The following is a 19,769-nucleotide window of genomic DNA, read 5'->3' on the forward strand; positions in this document are numbered from 1 at the left end:
AAAGCACGTTAAACAAAAAGAAGAAGAAGAGGACGATGTAGATACTAAGGTATATTTACCTACTGTTGATATTGTTTTGTTGGCAAGTTGTAAAAATGATATAATTAGTTCATATTCCCTTATTAATCGTTGTATTTCTCCCAAATGTAATCTGGTGTGTAGACCATTTACGTTCCATTGTATAATATAATTATTGAAATTATTACGTAAGTGTATTCAAGTGTAATTTTCTTTTTGTGGGTCATCAATTCGCATATTTTCTAAAATTTTATTTACAACATTTATTTGTTTTTCTTTTTAAGACATTAGGTGTCCAATGCACATACAGTCCTTTTCGTGATTGTCTAAACTAGTAGTTTCTTTATTTCTGTATCTTACAAAATTTTGTTTAGTGTTTGTTAAACTGTCTTTTGTTATGCTTATGTTTTTGTTGCACAGTTCAATGAAACATTCATTACATCCACATGTGTTTTCATATGTCGTTTTTTCGTTTAATCTTGCTGCACCAACTATTGGTGATGGAGTAATCTCTTCGCCCATCACATAATCATTCTTGTCAATGGTTTGTTCCTTTATTATTTATTTCATGTTCTGGGTATCTGTTTCCATTTGTTTTATTATTATTTCAGGAGACAAAGGTATATTCTTATAATTTTTTGGTTTATGTTCTTTCTTCGGGTCTTCCGACTTTAGTTTAATGGATGTATCTCTAATAATAGTCGGTTTTTTGTTGGTATTAGGTGTTCTTTCTAAAGGCCTCTTTTCTTCTTTAGCCTCTAATTCATCGTAACTTCCTTCTAATATTTCTGTGGTGCTTGTATTATCTTCTAGTGTTTCCATTTCTCTTAATATCTCAAATGAATTTGAACAAATATTTGTATACGTTTCTTGGCTCTCTGCTATATTAGTTTCTTCTTGCAAAGTCGTTATTTTTCTTTGAGATTTATCTATCAGGGTTTTGTTACTCTTATCTATTTCCATTTCTGTTTCATTGTTTGATCTTATTACAGTAGAAAACGTTCGTTTCCTAGCGGGATCATGCATTCCTCTAACTGTTAATTCTAATTTGGCCTCTTTTATAGGCATTCCTGTCCTCTCCTGAAGTAATTTCAATTCTGTATTGTATATATAATTCATACACTCCTTAGACCTTGCATGGTGATTTTGTCCGCAGTTCACGCATTTTGGTTCACCACACCTCCATTGTGTGGTATGTTTGTCAGATCCACAATAGGCACATACACTGTAGATGTATTACGGTGTGAGGGACCGCATGGCGGTCCTATGGGCACACGTGCGTGTGAGGGGCACACGTGCATGTGAGTCAGCCATCGGACAAAACAAGACAACAAAGCATCCCGCTCTCTCTCTCTCTCTCTCTCCCTCCCTCCCGTGCGTCAGCGGTGATCGCTCGAAGGAACGCAACTTGTACCATACAATATTCCTGTCCATTTCTCTCTAACTATTGTTGTCTCGATTCATGTTCAATCACCACTACTTGCATTGCCATGCAAGCATTCCAATCATGTACTAATAATGTTCCACCGAATCTTCTGTATCAAACTGTATGTATGTTTCTGTTTGTGAAGACGCCAAACGTCTCGCCATTTCACATATATTATGCTACTGCATTGTATTCATTAATCTGTCTTGAATCTCATGCAAATGTCCATGTGTGGAATTTCCTGGCATTTCCATTGACATATGTTTTATCATTGTACATTTATTTTTTCTCTCACAACTGCCATCTGTTTGTCTGTCAACAAGCACAGGTGTCCGAAACATAATCTCTGTTTTGTCTTGTCTGTGTGTAGAAACTACATTGCGGCTTGCACCAGCCAATAACAACCACGAAGATTCTGTACATATATTCAGTAAGAAACCAGCCAGTATGTCACTCAATACCTTCCTTACAACGGCAATTTTTCCTTGTATGTCCATACGTACTACAGTTTTGGCACTGTAGTGGTTCTGGAACATACAGTCTCAGTTCTCTGCTTTGGCCCAAGATTTTAATTTTTAAGGGTAATTTATGGCCTTCAAATTTTATCTTTGCTATTCTCAGTGTTTTTCCATTACTCCGTCTACTAGCTATGTTGTATATTTCGCAGTCTTGTACACTGTTGTAGCTTTTTTTAAGGGGATCCAGCAATATTTTCTTTTCTATTGGTTCTTCATAATTATCAGGGAGTACTATGGTACTCTGTACACTCTTCATATTGTCATGTTTTTTATATGTACTTTTATATTATCATTATTTTTTATAGTTAAGTAATTTTCTGATTGATTTTTTGTTGTGGTTTCTATCAACCACATCTGCTCTTTTATTTGTCTGAATGACACTTCAGTCACCGAATGTTGATTCAACAGGAAGTTTTCTAATTTCAAGGCTGATATTTTCTTCTCTGTTTCTAAAGTCAGGAATCTTGACCAACTTCCACTTCTAAAGAAGGAGTCAAAGTGAGTCAAGGCTGGGTCAAGATATTTGCTTTTTTTGGTTTGCTTTTTATTGGAGCACAGGGTTCCAGTGTAATTACATTAGGATTTTTCTCTGATTTTTACAGAGAAAGGTTGTTAGAGGAGGTTCCAGCTGTTGTCAACTGTGCTGAGTCGCTACCATCAAAGGGCTCAGGGGTACTTAAATCTTTAAAACTAAATCTTTAAAAGTACTAGGCATAAAGATTGAAGTATTAAAAAAATAAATAAACCTGCAAACCTTAAAAGGATATCATCAACCTTTCATGGAGTCTATTCCTCCATCAATGGCACAAGTGAGGACTGACTCCCAAATGTCTGCATCCCTACCCTACCCCACAGGGGATCCAAACCAGATAGCCAATGCTGAGATTACAAGAATCAATCATAGAACCAGTAATCATATAATGGGCAAACCAGATAGAATGCTGAGATTCCTATCCCTAGAACCAGAACCCTCTGGAACCGGTGGTCCGGCCCTAAAGAATATCGGGTAGTTGATGGTCCTACTACAGTTCCCACTATTTAGCTTCGGGTATAAACCCAATCCCAGCTACGAGATCGTTTACTATTTATCAAGTCCAATAAATTTTACAAAGTGGAAAATTCCACAAAAATTAATCCAAGGGCCCCCTCACCATGCCAAGGCGGTCCCATATCGAGGGGGTCATAATTTTTGAAGTTTGGCATGGGATGCATTGTCTTGCCCATGTCTTGACATCCTTTCTCATGCCCCACCATACATAACGCTCTGCTATCATTCTGGCGGCAGATCGGCCTGATGGATGGTATAAGTTGTGGATGAGGCCAAAAGCTTCCTTCCTTAAACCCTCTGGCAAGTAAGGGAGTAGGCGTCCCGTACTTGTCTCGCAGGTGATGCTCTCCATTCCTCCATTGATCGGAGGAATGGAGAGCATCGCCCCCATTTGCGGGCGGGATTTATCTGCCACAGTCGTTGCAGTATTTTGTCCTCCTTCTGCGCTTCTGCTATCTTGGGATATGAATTCCCAAGCTGGATGGTGTTGGCGCAGTTTCTGGACAGGGCATCTGCCACGGTGTTTGACGAGCCCTTCAGGTACTTGAACATGCAGAAGTACTCCGCTATTGTTGACAGATGTCGCTGTTGACACGCTGACCACGCTTCTGCTGCTTTCGTGAAAGCGTGGACAAGGAGTTGGTTGTCTGTCTGGACCATGAATCCCCCATCCCTCGAGCATGTGGGGGAAGTGTCAGACTGCTTTGTAGACTGCCAGAAGTTCTCTGTCAAACATCGAGTACTTCTGCTCTGCTGTTGTTAAATTTTTGCTGTAGAAAGCTAACAGGCAGTGACCATCATCAGTGTCCTGCTCGAGTACAGTGCCCATCACTGTGATGCTTGCATTGGTTGTCAATGCGAGGGATCTGTTGGGTAAAGGAAATATGAGTGCTGTTGCATTTGTTATTGCTTCTTTTGCTAACCTGCAGTAAATGCGTTGTCTTGTTCACCTGCCCAAGTTAAATGTTTTTTATTTCCTTTCAAACACTGATAAATGGGACTCATGATCTTAGCTATATTTGGAATAAATCGATGGTAGTAATTTATGAGTCCCGAAAACTCTTGTATCAATTTCACTGTTGTTGGTTTAGGGAATTCTGTTATTCCTTTTATTTTTCCAGGTAGTGGTTTTCTACCGTCATGGTTCACTTTGTATCCTAAAAAATCGACTGTTTTCTTTCCCCATTTGCACTTGTCTTCTCGTATTAATAACCTGTTTTCTTTTAGCCTTTTTAATACTTCTCTCACAAGTTTGCTATGCCGCTTTAGATTTGGTCTACATGTTAGTATGTTGTCCACATACACTATACAGAATGGAAGGTCCCCGAATATCTTGTCCATCAATCTTTGGAATGTTGATCCTGAGTTGCGGAGGCTGACACAGCTGTAATTGAATGTGTGGGTGCCAAAAGTGGTGATGATTGCCGTCTTTTTGACATCCTCTTTCGCTACTGGTACTTGAAAATACCCTTTCAGCAGATCCATTTTGGTGAATATTCTTGCTCCACTCATTTCATTCGTTGTCTGCTATATTAGGTAGCTGGTATCTGTCCGGCTTTGTCTTGACACTCAACCATCAGTATCTGTCCAGCTTTGTCTTGACACTCAACCATCAGTAATCTCCACAGGGGCACCATGTTCTGTCTGTTTTTGGCACCATATGCAGTGGTGATGACCGTGGATTGGATCCTTTCTGGCATATTCCAGCTTCTTCTATTTCTTTGAAAACTTTTTTTTCTTAGGAAAGTAGAAAGTTTTTCCGGTGCCAGCTGTCTGAATTTTAAGTGTATCAGGGGACATTCTAAGTCTGGATGTGATGCTTTATTCTGAGCTTCGCTGGTTTGGTGAGGTCATGCTTAAGGTCATCCTCAAGCACGGCCTTGTATTCCCACAGAAAATCTTTCATTTCTGCTGGTGGGACCTCTAGTGCGATGGGGCAAATTTTCTACTTCTTCTTGTTTCTTGTTGAAGTTATCGTACCCCTGCTGGGCTGTTGAGGAGATGAATTCTTTGCGGGTCTCGTGACCAGTGCCTTCCTTGCTACATCGACAACTAGGAGGTTTGGCGCCGTTAAGAAATCTGCTCCTAAAACCATCATTACATCTGCCGTTATGAAGGACCAGTCGTAGTCTTGTCCATTGAATTTGACTTTCATCTCTAAAGAAGAAGCATGTCTCTGTCTGTCTCTTGTACCTGGAAGAAAGACAGCTGTGGGCAGGCGCGATTTCTCTTACAAGGCAACCTGTCTGGCCCCATCTGACATTAGTATGGGTGGGTCACTTGTGTGACCCTACTGGTTTTTTTTTTTTTTAAATATGCAGCCTTTGTCGCACTTCCTCGCCTTTGTCCTGAATCTCCAATGGAAGAAACAGACTCCTTCTGGGGGTTCCTGCCTTCTTTGTGATTGCTTTCCCTTGGGAAAACACTTCTTGTAGAGGGAGGCGGCTGGTTCGTCCTCATTGCTGCTTCCTTCACTGTTGGGTAAATGCTCAACACGACGTGCTGCTGATGCTGATTGTGAGGGGTCTGATGTTTTATGGGCTGTATGGACCTTGTTGACCATGACTAAAAATTCCTCTATGGGCATGGTGGAGGCTTTCGGCATTGTGGCTACTGTCTGGCGGGGTAATTTGGTGAGGAGTACTCCCCTCACCAGATCCAAGGATGACTCGGCTTCCCCACCTCTGGCTGGTGGGGTGATGAGTCGTTGCAGCTGCTTATACACATGAGACAGCCTCTCATCGCTTATGGGTGTCCCTACGTGGTTCAGGAACTCCTTCACTCTCTGGCTGGCTGCATGCTGAAGGATGACTTCAGTTGGCCCTTCAGTATGTTGCATGTTACTGGGGTGTCTAGTTCCTCAAGCCATGCTGCTATTTGTCCAAACACATTGTCAAGAAGGAATTAGAGGACTACATCTGCTTTCCGCGTCAATGAGGTGATCTTTGTGTGGAAAATTGTTTCCACCCTAAAACACCATGTTTCTGGGTGGTGGGGCATGAAGGGTGGCAATCAGATGGAGGCGGCTGCAAGGCTCTCGCTGATGGTGTGGGGTTTGTTGGCGTGATCGTTCATCTCTGCATTGGCCTCCTCGGGTCACTCCGGAGTCACCAGTGTGAGAGTGAGGTGTAAGTGAAAGCACACGTCAGGTTACAACTGAGTTATTCATCCAAAATCCACACAGGTCATAAACCCCTGCAGGCCATAACATAATCCCAACCTCTGACAGGTGGGGAAAAAGGGATTAACTATAGGCCTCTGTGTTTCTTCACAGAGACAAACATACAATCATACAAGTGTAAAACATATAAATGTGAAATATATGTACACAGCTGAATGAATGGCATTCTGATACATAGACTGGTACAATATCAAGAAGGTGACTATAACATTGACGGAAACTTTCGCTGAAAACATCGTCTCAAGATTTTGTTTTCTTCTGACCTCGTGTTAACCGCATGGTTCGCATGCGGTACTTTCTCCGAGGTACGCGGTAAGTCATCGGCGGGTAAGCCGTGTGGTTGAACGCGTGTGCCTACAAGAGTATTATAAAATAGAAAGTTTATTTATTTAAAACAGGAAAATAAGGTAAAAGCAGTTCAAGTTACAATAGATTTTCAAAATGATCGCAAGTTCACTGCAATATTAAAAAAAATAAGTGAAAATAAAGTTTTAAGGTAAAAGTAATGCAGGTTACAATTATTAATTGCAAGATGATGCAATTTTATAAAATATTTCAAAAATGAAAAAAAGTGAAAATAAAGCTTTAATTCAAGTTTAGAATGAATGCAAATTCATTGCATTACTCCGTAAATAGTGAAGTTTACGCTGAGAATCGTACATCGAAGCAATCCTTTGTATTCTTACATAAATATTTTTTGTACTTTGTCGTCATGTAAGATGCTTCGCCACGTTCGAAGCCAATTCTTTTCTTCTTTGCTAGACACCCTTCGTTTTTTAAAATGTTTATCAATTTCCAAATATTTGGGTGGATTTTTGTGACAGAACTTTGTATTGCGTCACGAAACCCTTCTACACTATTGTTGGTGTTTGGTAAATTGTTCAAGGTCCGTTCATAAACATTCCAAATATCGCCAGGAAATGTTGGAGCGACTCTTCGTCTATGAGGGTCCCTGCTTCTTACCCCACCAATGTAATGGGTTTCGAAACAGGAAATGAGGTCTTGAGGGTTGAGGCAAATCATCATTGTCTACCAGTTCCTCAAATGCACCAGTTACGTCGCAAGGGGAACAAATGAGAGTGCTGCAAAGTATTTAACCAAGGTGTTAAATTCCGAATCATTTTGACCACTTTATGGCCAAAATCAGATACTTTTCGGAAAATATTTTTGGCTAAATGAAACAAACATCCGGTTACATTCGCATTTGGAAAATTATTTTGGAAACTGTCATAACTGGCTCTCTCAAAATCAACCATTAAAGTTTCAGGTTGTACAGTTGAATGCATATCCTTTAAAAGGTGGAAATTGTTTCGTATGTCTCCGTGGATTTGTTAGGAAGTAGGGCAAATATTCGTCTTATACTAATTATTATCTATAAGAATGTGCAACATATATAGCTGGTAATATATATCAGGGCTACACTTGAGCGTTCCATCACAAGCCAAATCTTTGTAATTTTCTAAGTCATCTAATCCAGAATTTGTGCCGAAAATTAAGATTCAGTTGACGTCATCTTCGCCACTGTCGTATAATAAAAATTTTTCACCACTTTCGAGACACTGGAAAGCTACAGGAATGTCATAACCATTTCTTGCATCGGGAATTTAGGAGGAGCCTGTTCATTCATTCACTTGCCTCCATTTCCTAACATTTCGCGATAAAGCTGCATTTGATGGCATAAGATAACATCCTGCCTCATCTGAGCTAGCAGAAGCATTGGCAATTCGTGATCTTGCAGACAACTGGGACTTAGCAGCACTGTCCTTCATTCTTGCTAAGGTGGCGTACACTTTTGGCTTTGTTGGGTTTGCAGAATGGCTATGGTTACCAACTGTTTTGCATATTACTGCATGACCTTCACTTTCTAAAATTGTGTGGACTCTTGCCTTACAGTTTTTAACTTCACAGTTCCAATACTATCTCATTTCCAAGGTTCTGTCGATTCTATAAACGAAATTAGTATCGTCAACTAACTTTTCACCTCCATGGCTAGTTTTCACAGTATTCGGCATTGTAAAAGGGCTTGAATAATGGAACATAACTATACTCTTCACTGAAACAATTATATCCGTTTTAAAAACCACCCTTTAAAACTTTAGAAGTAGATACAATTGCTTATAATAATAATAATAATAATAATAATAATAATAATAATAATAATAATAATAATAATAATAATAATAATAATCTTTATTTCGGCTCAGGGCCAGATACATGGAATATACAAATACAATAAGCACAATCTAGATACATAAGGTAACATGTGATAAAAATAATTATCGGCAGTATGCACACAGTTGCTGAAGAAGTAAAAAAAAAATAGAATTCATAATAACGGTAATGACAGTAATTATATAGAGAATAATAGAAAAAAAAAAAAAATTATAATAAAAATACAGATTGCAGACGATTAATTCCCAGCTGGGGACCTTAGGTGATTACAGAAGTCAGGTCCAGAAGGCTAAATACGAATGTTGAAAATTGCAGAACTCTGCAATGATATTAATCACAGTAATAATAAGAAAGTAAAAATACCAGTAATAACAAGAAACGTAGAAATATAATAATAATAATAATAATAATAATAATAATAATAATAATAATAATAATAATAATAATAATAATAATAATAATGACGGATTCTGGAGATGACAGTTCATAATTGCAAAAACAGAGAATAAGTCATTTAAGGAACAGACGCCTCATTATCCCATCTTTCCCACAATTTAGATCTTCTTCTTGCCTCACTGCTTAGGATGCTTTGTATGAGCGAATTGCTGCTGTTTCTCAGTCGGGTGATCAGACTGGACATTGTTCGCCTCACAATGATTTTCAAGTTATCCAGGCGGTTTTCTATGAAAATCTGCGTGGCGGAGTGATAGCAAGGAGTGTTTGTGAGGGGTCTCAGAATGTCACTGTGAACAACAGTGATACGTCTCATGGTCTCTCAGGTATAGTTTGTTCAAAGGGAACACCCATAATTATATACTGTAGCAGTACGAGCGGAAGAGCAGCAATTTCGTTTCTCGGTGACAGAAGGCAAACCTCCTTGCAATCATGTTGCCAGTTGCACATAGTTTATGACACCTCTGTTCTATGTCTGCCGTATCTTTCAGGTCGTCCGTGATAACGTGGCCCAAATACGGAAATTCATGCACGAATTCCAGGCGATGATTTCCGAGGAAAATTAGTGGTTCTGCATATGCTTAAGCAATCTTGGGAGCAGCGACATACGGTGGGTCTTGGTTTTGTTGTGCAGGATATCAAATTCCTCTGCATACTGGCGGCAGGTGTCGATGAGTCGCTGGAGACCTTGCACTGATGGGGAAATCGAAACCGTATCGTCGGCGTAACAGAATTGTTTATTGTTGTTTCGTTGATAGTGCATCCGACTGGGAGTGTTCAGTTTGACATTCAGGGCTTCTGTGTACGTGTTAAACAGGTATGGAGAGAGAATGCCTCCTTGCCGGAGCCCGTTTAGGGAGCCGAAGACGTACGACAATACGTTGCCCCACTTGACACAGAATTGCTGTGTGGAGAACCAACAGCATAAAATGCCAATTAGATATAGAGGTGTGCCTCGTTTGTGCAGCTTCAGGTAGTTTACTCTGTCGAATGCTTTTCTCACATCTACAAAACATAGGAAAACAGGAGAGGCTGATGATAGGTAATAGTTCAGCAATTCTTTCAGGATGTAGATGCAGGTGTCGGTTGAGTGGTTTGCTTTAAAGCCGAACTGGTTGTCAGTAGTGTGTAGAAAGGGGAGAAGTCTCACTAGTAATTGCAATCGGGCGATAATTGCCAGGGTCAGCTGCATCCTTTAGCTTGTTTTTTATTAATAGTATTAAGTGAACTAAGAGTAGAGAGTCTGGGAGAAACTGGTGAATTATGCACGTATTGAATAGAGCTGCTAGCAAAATGTAAATTATGGGACGGCGGAATTTGAAAGCTTCAGCAGGCAGACCATCGCAGCTGGGCGATTTATTATTAAGTAGGTTGCTTATGGCATCGCTGATGTTACCTAACGTAATACGATCGACGAAATGAAACTAAATATTACCAGTAAGGAGGTTATTTACATCCCTTCGCCCTACATTCTTGCGATAGCCTCGTCACCGACGGCTTCTCCTATTCTCTGTGATAGCTTTTTAGTTTTGGGATTAGGGATTGAATGCCCTTCCAAAGATGGGGGTAATCATCAGTTTCTAATTTCCTAGACATTGCATCAGCTCTTATTGCTTTTCATTCAGTCTGCAGTGCTTAAGGGCAAGTTTGAAGTGCGCTCTCGCCTGCCTCATTAACAGTGCAAAGGTCCTTTCCTCGGGCTACCATTTTGCCTCCACAGCAGAAACATTTCTCGTGAATGTGTATATAGATCTTTAATCAAGTCATTCCATCCAGGTATATTACGAGAGTTGCCTTGACGAGACCTAAAGGTATCCCTGCCAGAGGCACGCATGGCGGAAATTTTATTCGAATAGAATTCTTTCAGATCTCTCCTATGATGTTCGTTTCTACATTTTGGTTTAGTGTACAGTAAGGCGTCTGCCGGTTGAACTATTGACCACAGCCTGGTTTCCGTGGTTTCCCTAAAGGATCTGGTTTTCTGTTGGTTTTTAAAATCCCAGTTAACAGCAGGTTTGTGATCAGTAAGGGGGTTCACGGTAGGAAGGGATGAGGTACTGAATGACACATGTAAGGGGATGAGTTCACAGCCCATTGAAAGATCGTAGCGAACGTTGCAGGTCACAATAGAATCATGAAGTTGAGGGGACATGATGCAGTGGTCCAACCAGGAGGTTGCAATTGTGTCTGTTCTATTTTGTAGATAGGTATAGGAGGAGGGAGGGAGGAGCATTACATCGCTAATTTGGAGAGCGTGATTTTGAGCGTGTAACTCACCTAGGATCATGCAGTATTGATCAAAACACATAAACACTAATTATTAGGATCTTAGAGTCCCCTACTGTCACTTGAAGCCCCATCTATCACTCCTATATGTCAACACATTCACCATATTGTCTAGCAATTTGTACCACAGGAAAGAAGGGGCCCTTTCGGGCGACCGGATACGATGTGATCTGTAACTTGCATCGATGAGGTCGAGAAAGCTCTTAAGTCTTCATGCACTGAATCGCAGATGGCAAGGTCATGAGGCCAGAGGAGCATTTCTTGTAATGCAATGATGCCTTTGAAGTTTTTGCAGAACGTGTTCAGGGGAGGAATGTTCCGCTTGAGGCCAAAAATATTCCAAGAGGTGATGTTTAGTGTATCCATGGTAACTCACGAAGATGGGAAATGAATGAGTTGATCATTTGGGTGGATGGGGGGTTGGCCAGCGGGGGCTTGGGAGGATGGCTGGCACTTGTGGTAGAAGGCGAGTCTGCGCCTAAATTGTTTAACAACTACTTGTTTAAAACTTTAGAAGTAATAGCTAATTATCAAAGACCATCGCAGTAGATGAATGCATGTATGTACCCATGTACTTAGCCTATTCATTTATGTTTAAATTCTAAAAGTACATGAAATAGCTAATTATCTTAATAGATACAATTACTTATACTTCTTGTTTAAAAACTAATTGCTTAAAACTTTAGAAGTAACAGCTAATTATCAATGACCGTCGCATTAGATGAATGCACGTATCTACGTATGTATGTCTTTATTTATGTTTAAAATGTTAAAAGTACACGTAATAACTAATTATCTTATTCAACATGCATTTTGTGGCAAAAATTCCTTACGGAAAAAAGACCTTGCGGTAAAATTTCCTATGGCATAAAGTTTGTGGCAAAAACTCCTGTGGCAAGAATTCCGGTCACCGTTGCCAGTGACATCGGCATTGGACAGTCATGTTCCAAGAAAAGGATGAGGTTAGGCACCTGGTAGCCTACTATTCCAAGAAACTCAAACCAGCTGAGACTAGGTATAGTACTACAGAAAAAGTACTCCTGGGCATGATCTTGTCAATGAAGCAATTTGAGTTTTATCATGTGGATCACAAATTCCTATTAACTGTCTACACATATCATAACCTTAAGTATCTCACGACTTTCCAAAACCAAAACAAGCGCATAATGCGTTGGTGTCTCAACCTCCAAGATTATTACAACTGGAGGATCAAACACATTGAAGGTACGGATAACAAGATCGCTGATGTCCTCTCCAGGTAGCTCTAAATAATCGCTGAAGTAATAACCTGTGACCCGCACCCACCTGCCTTTCCCCAGCAAAACGTGGCACTCCTGCCAGAGTGAAGGGTCTCGTTACGCCCGGTTGAATTATCATTCCCAAAGGCGTAAGATACTTCCTTCCTTGACTCTATCCTTTCCTTGCAATGTAAATCTCGAGTCCCCGACTCACAAAACCTGTGTAAATCACATGCATAACTGTGCATCACATATGTAGATAAGTGCCACGAGGCACCTGCGATGTTTAGTGCTGCATCTGGTACAGTACTCCTGTGTACAAGTATCGTGGCATCACCTAACATAAGCCCACGAGTACTTCGTTTTAATGCCTCTTCAAAGCAAACTAACCAAATGACTTTGACATCACAAAGTTAACTTTATCATTAAGTGCATTAATAATTTTAGAAATTATTGTAGAATCGATATCCTAACCCTATTTTGTGTTGTTATTCTGATTCATGATATATTAAGTTGTCAAATACTTTTATTTTGAGTTGGATATAATGCTGCAGTGGAGTAACAACAACTTACATCTAATAATTGCTTTTCGAAGCAGCCCAATATTCTGCAATAATGTACATTTTATAAATGATAAAAAATAATTTGCACTCCATTGACTAGCAGAATTATCAAGTTAAGATTTTAGTGAGATTAAAAAGGGAGAAGTAAGGAGAGATAATAACCTATTCAGTCGAGTTGACTTATCCATAGACATTCCCACCCAACTTAAGGTGTGGAATGTCAACTTGAATGGGGAGGTATCACATAGGTAAGTCACCTCACCCTCTACGAGTGCAATGATGCACCAGATAAACTTAATTCACGTTAATTCAACTGAAACAAAGGTAGTCGCGTTAATAACATCGCTGACTAACAAAGGCAGGTAGTGGAAAAACACTACCCCTTCATGGAAAATCTCTCATTCCTCACCCCTTAAAAATAATCTCTTAATCCTCTTCCTTGACCTAGTGACTGCTTGAGCCTCTCTTCCAGGTACCGCCTTTTGGGAGGCCAAATCCCCTCTGGAGGCACAGACGAGCCAATGAAGGAGATTAACCCCAAAAGGGAAAGCGCCCAGGCCTTAACAACAGAATCAGCACATGTTCAGGGCCTACCACATGGTCTGAAAGCATAGAAAACAGACTGCGAAGTGAGCAGACGCTGCCATCTGGAAGGAGGAGAATTGTAGTCCACCGAGGTCTTAAAAGGTGGCGCCCGGGCAACGCTCGTCAGAAACGCCCAGCTCTGGAATCCAGACACTGTGTCCCTTCATCCTCCTGTTCCATCAGAGCCTTGATTCTTCCCAGGTGGCTGCTTTGAGCCTGAGTCTTTCTTTGTGGTGAAAACCCCTAATTCTTACGCTCCATACTGGTGCTGAAAACGAGATCCCTTGTCTCCGACAAGAAGATAAAGTACCAAAAACGAGGCTTTGAATCAGTCAGGAATCTATTACTCTTCTACTTAATTTATTTCCTTTTCTGAGGTGCGATTTTTCAAAAGACCTGATTTGTTTAGAACACTCAGTAAATATCCAAACTTTCACACGTATATACCAGCGCCTAGAATCGAGTTGCTTTGTCACCTTCAATACAACCCCCTCCATTCCTACAGTTACACTACCTATGTTGTGTAAGTAACCAAATGAGTTCTCGATTGCAGACGGAATTGCTAGCTGTGGAATCAACTATTCACCTTGTGCTTGTGCCGTAAGTCATAGCCACTGCCCCTCACCTAATGGTGTTCTACAAACTGGACATTTCCCCATTTCAGTTACTGTGTAAATTGTAGTAAATTAGTCATTCGACAGGAATCTGTTTACCTTTCTGGTTTTTCGAAATTCCCCATTCTTCTGATTTAATTTATTAACTGTCAATATAAGTTATTTTAAGTGAACCTAAGTGTTTATCTGCAAATTTACTTGTTGAAGTAAAGCCTTCAGTTTAGATTTCTTTCATGTATTTTCACCTGAGTCAACTCAACACCTGTAGTCAGAAATGAAACCCCCATGGTAAGTTCCACATCTTTCCCAGGTAAAACTCTAATAATACACACACACACACACACACACACACACACACACACACACACACACACACATATATATATATATATATATATATATATATATATATATATATTATATATATATGTATATACAGTAAACGCCCCATATTCGCGTTCTCATGATTCGCGGACTCTCTGTGGAACATATCTAGCCATTATTTGCGGAAAATTCGCCCATTCGCAATATTTTTCACTGAGAAATATTCACTAATTACTGTATTTTCATATAATTTTCATGAATAAATGCACTTTTTGTGATAAAACTATTAAAATACTCAGGTATAAGCATTTTTACAGGGTTTTTCTTGTGTTTAAACTATCAAAATGGGCAGTTCTAAGTGCTTTTAGAGGGGTTTTAAGTATTCACGGATTTTAGCTGTTCGCAAGGGGGTGTGTGGTACGCATCCCCTGCGAATACAGGCCCCCCCTCCACAGAACAAATGAAAAATTATGAAGTTTTCTGATATAGCTTATCTCCAAGTACATTATTTTAAGTTTCTATTAAACTAGTTTTCATTTTACATTTCTTGTATTTTCAGACTGAGTGATGGAGTTAGATACAGCCATGGCTAACGACTCGGAGGAAATCAGATGGACTGACTGAATCTGGGTCATAACCTTCAGAGAGGCCAGGGATGCTGGCGCATCCTTCATTTCACGTTCCTGGATAGCTATATACATTAAAAGAGATTAATCCTGAGTTAAAAGAAACTCAAACAAAAATCCATATGACTGTCATCGCAAAAAGAGTGAGAATCTTGGAAGGCCTAAAGTCCTTTCTCAGGAGTCAAAAGACATCATAGCTGAGGCAGTGGGTAGACCAAGAAAGTCTTTACGTAAATTGGCACTTGAACTAGAAAGAAAAAGGGGAAAGAAGAGAAGTTATAGCGCTGTATATCGTGAGATGAAAAATTTAGTATCAAGCCATTTCATGTTATCAGCAAGCCCAACATCACTCAGCAACAGAGAGAAGACTGTGCATGGTTTTGTGGTTCATTTCTTAAAGATTGGGATGAAGCTGACTTTCTCCATGTTGCCGCATCCGATGAATTCTTCATTTACACAGTCAGGAAGCCAAATCATAAAAATGACATCATTTGGGCTGCAAAGTTGGATATCAGCGATGACGTGCACTATCGCCAAGTTGTGAAATTTCCTGAATGTTTGGGAATTTTTCTCTGTCTCACAGCCAAACCGTTAATGTAGATCATCAGAGAAAAAGGACAGTCACGGAATGGCGAATACTTCAGAGAAACTGTGCTTACTGGTGGAGTATTTCCTTTCCTCAATGATCCTGAAAATGTGTTATCTGTTGAAGAAGTCACATTTTTCCATGATTAGGTACCATGTTTCAAGGCTCTTCAGACACAGGAGCTGCTTCAAAACAGTGGTATCGACTTCTTCTCGTCAAGTGAATTTCCAGGTAGCTCCCCTGACCTTAATGTGCGTGAAAACATTGGTAGTATCTTAAAGGATCGTGTTAAACTATGATGGTATACCAAGCCTCGACAACCTGCGAAGAGAGGTGACCGAAGTGCTCAGGGAAATGGAGTTTGAGTCTCAGCTTTTTGCGATTTGCTGAAATCATACCCTCAAGAATGCAAGCTGTGGTACAGGCAGATGGAGGCCACACAAAATATTAAATACCTGAGAGAAACTTAAATAAATACCTGTTCTGAATTACTTTTGTTTTGTCCATATCAATTTTAGTTTATGCTGTAGAGGGGCCTCTAATTTCGAAACACCCTGTGTATACATACACACATACATACATATATATATATATATATAGAAATCATCAACACACAATCACGTGTGGAACAGAAATAAATTTCTGACTCACGTCGGGATCGAACCCAGGTCTCTCAGGTGGAGCAAGGGCGTTAACCACTGGGCCATACAAGTCTAAAAGAAGTTGGAACCTGAGAGCAACTGCACCCAAGGAATTACCTGGGCAAGCTAACTGCTTGCATACCAGCGAGTTTTCCCAACTTCCCGACTCAGCAATGACCCAATAGACAACATTTCATTCGAATTATCCCTTCTGGAGTGAATAAGATAGAAATCATCAACACACAATCACGTGTGGAACAGAAATAAATTTCTGACTCACGTGGGGATCGAACCCAGGTCTCTCAGGTGGAAAGCAAGGGCGTTACCCACTGGGCCATACAAGTCTAAAAGAAGTTGGAACCTGAGAGCAACTGCACCCAAGGAATTACCTGGGCAAGCTAACTGCTTGCATACCAGCTGAGTTTTCCCCAACTTCCCGACTCAGCAATGACCCAATAGACAACATTTCATTCGAATTATCCCTTCTGAGTGAATAAGATAGAAATCATCAACACACAATCACGTGTGGAACAGAAATAAATTTCTGACTCACGTCGGGATCGAACCCAGGTCTCTCAGGTGGAAAGCAAGGGCGTTAACCACTGGGCCATACAAGTCTAAAGAAGTTGGAACCTGAGAGCAACTGCACCCAAGGAATTACCTGGGCAAGCTAACTGCTTGCATACCAGCGAGTTTTCCCCAACTTCCCGACTCAGCAATGACCCAATAGACAACATTTCATTCGAATTATCCCTTCTGGTGAATAAGATAGAAATCATCAACACACAATCACGTGTGGAACAGAAATAAATTTCTGACTCACGTCGGGATCGAACCCAGGTCTCTCAGGTGGAAAGCAAGGGCGTTAACCACTGGGCCATACAAGTCTAAAAGAAGTTGGAACCTGAGAGCAACTGCACCCAAGGAATTACCTGGGCAAGCTAACTGCTTGCATACCATGAGTTTTCCCCAACTTCCCGACTCAGCAATGACCCAATAGACAACATTTCATTCGAATTATCCTTCTGAGTGAATAAGATAGAAATCATCAACACACAATCACGTGTGGAACAGAAATAAATTTCTGACTCACGTCGGGATCGAACCCAGGTCTCTCAGGTGGAAAGCAAGGGCGTTAACCACTGGGCCATACAAGTCTAAAAGAAGTTGGAACCTGAGAGCAACTGCACCCAAGGAATTACCTGGGCAAGCTAACTGCTTGCATACCAGCGAGTTTTCCCCAACTTCCCGACTCAGCAATGACCCAATAGACAACATTTCATTCGAATTATCCCTTCTGGAGTGAATAAGATAGAAATCATCAACACACAATCACGTGTGGAACAGAAATAAATTTCTGACTCACGTCGGGATCGAACCCAGGTCTCTCAGGTGGAAAGCAAGGGCGTTAACCACTGGGCCATACAAGTCTAAAAAGTTGGAACCTGAGAGCAACTGCGCAGGAATTACCTGGGCAAGCTAACTGCTTGCATACCGCGATTTTCCCCAACTTCCCGACTCAGCAATGACCCAGTAGACAACATTTCATTCGAATTATCCTTCTGAGTGAATAAGATAGAAATCATCAAAACACAATCGCGTGTGGAACAGAAATAAATTTCTGACTCACGTCGGGATCGAACCAGGTCTCTCAGGTGGAAAGCAGGGCGTTAACCACTGGGCCATACAAGTCTAAAAAAGTTGGAACCTGAGCAACTGCACCAGGAATTACCTGGGCAAGCTAACTGCTTGCATACCAGCATTTTCCCCAACTTCCCGACTCAGCAATGACCCAATAGACAACATTTCATTCGAATTATCCCTTCTGAGTGAATAAGATGAAATCATCAACACACAATCACGTGTGGAACCAGAAATAAATTTCTGACTCACGTCGGGATCGAACCCAGGTCTCTCAGGTGGAAAGCAAGGCGTTAACCACTGGAGCCATACAAGTCTAAAAGAAGTTGGAACCTGAGCAACTGCACCTAAAATTACCTGGGCAAGCTAACTGCTTGCATACCCAGTTTTCCCCAACTTCCCGACTCAATGACCCAATAGACAACATTTCATTCGAATTATCCTTCTGAGTGAATAAGATAGAAATCATCAACACACAATCACGCAGTGGAACAGAAATAAATTTCGACGTCGGGATCGAACCCAGTCCCAGGTGGAAAGCAAGGGCGTTAACCACCTGAGAGACCTGGGTTCGATGACGTGAGTCAGAAATTTATTTCGTTCCACACGTGATTGTTTGTTGATGATTTCTATCTTATTCACTCAGAAGGATAATTCGAATGAAATGTTGTCTATTGGGTCATTGCTGAGTCGGGAAGTTGGGGAAAACTGCTGGTATGCAAGCAGTTAGCTTGCCCAGGTAATTTCCTTGGGTGCAGTTGCTCTCAGGTTCCAACTTCTTTTAGACTTGTATGGCCCAGTGGTTAACGCCCTTGCTTTCCACCTGAGAGACCTGGGTTCGATCCCGACGTGAGTCAGAAATTTATTTCTGTTCCACACGTGATTGTGTGTTGATGATTTCATCTTATTCACTCAGAAGGGATAATTCGAATGAAATGTTGTCTATTGGGTCATTGCTGAGTCGGGAAGTTGGGGAAAACTCGCTGGTATGCAAGCAGTTAGCTTGCCCAGGTAATTCCTGGGTGCAGTTGCTCTCAGGTTCCAACTTCTTTTAGACTTGTATGGCCCAGTGGTTAACGCCCCCTTGCTTTCCACCTGAGAGACCTGGGTTCGATCCCGACGTGAGTCAGAAATTTATTTCTGTTCCACACGTGATTGTGTGTTGATGATTTCTATCTTATTCACTCAGAAGGGATAATTCGAATGAAATGTTGTCTATTGGGTCATTGCTGAGTCGGGAAGTTGGGGAAAACTGCTGGTATGCAAGCAGTTAGCTTGCCCAGGTAATTCCTGGTGCAGTTGCTCTCAGGTTCCAACTTCTTTTAGACTTGTATGGCCCAGTGGTTAACGCCTTGCTTTCCACCTGAGAGACCTGGGTTGATCCTGACGTGAGTCAGAAATTTATATATATATATATGTATGTATGTATGTATGTATGTATGTATGTATGTATGTATGTATTATTAATCAATTAATTAAAATAGAAACAAGGGAAACTAAACACTGATAAGGATGCAAGGTAGCACATAATTCACGCTGAAATCTAACTTCAATATACAGAAGGAAATTATTTTTGTCCTTTATAAACGCGTGACTTTTTCACATTCACGAATGATAAGCCACTAATAACGTATAACATGAATTCACTATTCCTTGGGAATCATTTACACCCAAGAGAAGTGATAATGGATCAATACTTCTGCCAATCCTTTGGGTGTAGGTTATTTCCAAGGTACAGTGAATTCGACATTATGCAATATTTTTGCCTTAATATTTGTCAATATGTAAATAATGTTTCCTGATTACCTGATGTCAATCAAAATCCGCTAGAGAGAAAACTGTCAATAAC

The 19,769-nt window shown here is 40.6% G+C and overlaps 1 long non-coding RNA gene across 2 annotated transcripts in view; it reads right to left on the reverse strand.

Annotated features, from left to right (window-relative positions):
• LOC136838884 (uncharacterized) overlaps positions 1-19,769 on the reverse strand; it is a 270,928-nt gene that overhangs the window by 243,940 nt on the left and 7,219 nt on the right. The gene's annotated exons all lie outside the window — the stretch shown is intronic.

The sequence above is a fragment of the Macrobrachium rosenbergii genome, chromosome 5 (genome assembly GCF_040412425.1).
Source record: "Macrobrachium rosenbergii isolate ZJJX-2024 chromosome 5, ASM4041242v1, whole genome shotgun sequence".
Taxonomy (NCBI): Eukaryota; Metazoa; Arthropoda; class Malacostraca; order Decapoda; family Palaemonidae; genus Macrobrachium; species Macrobrachium rosenbergii.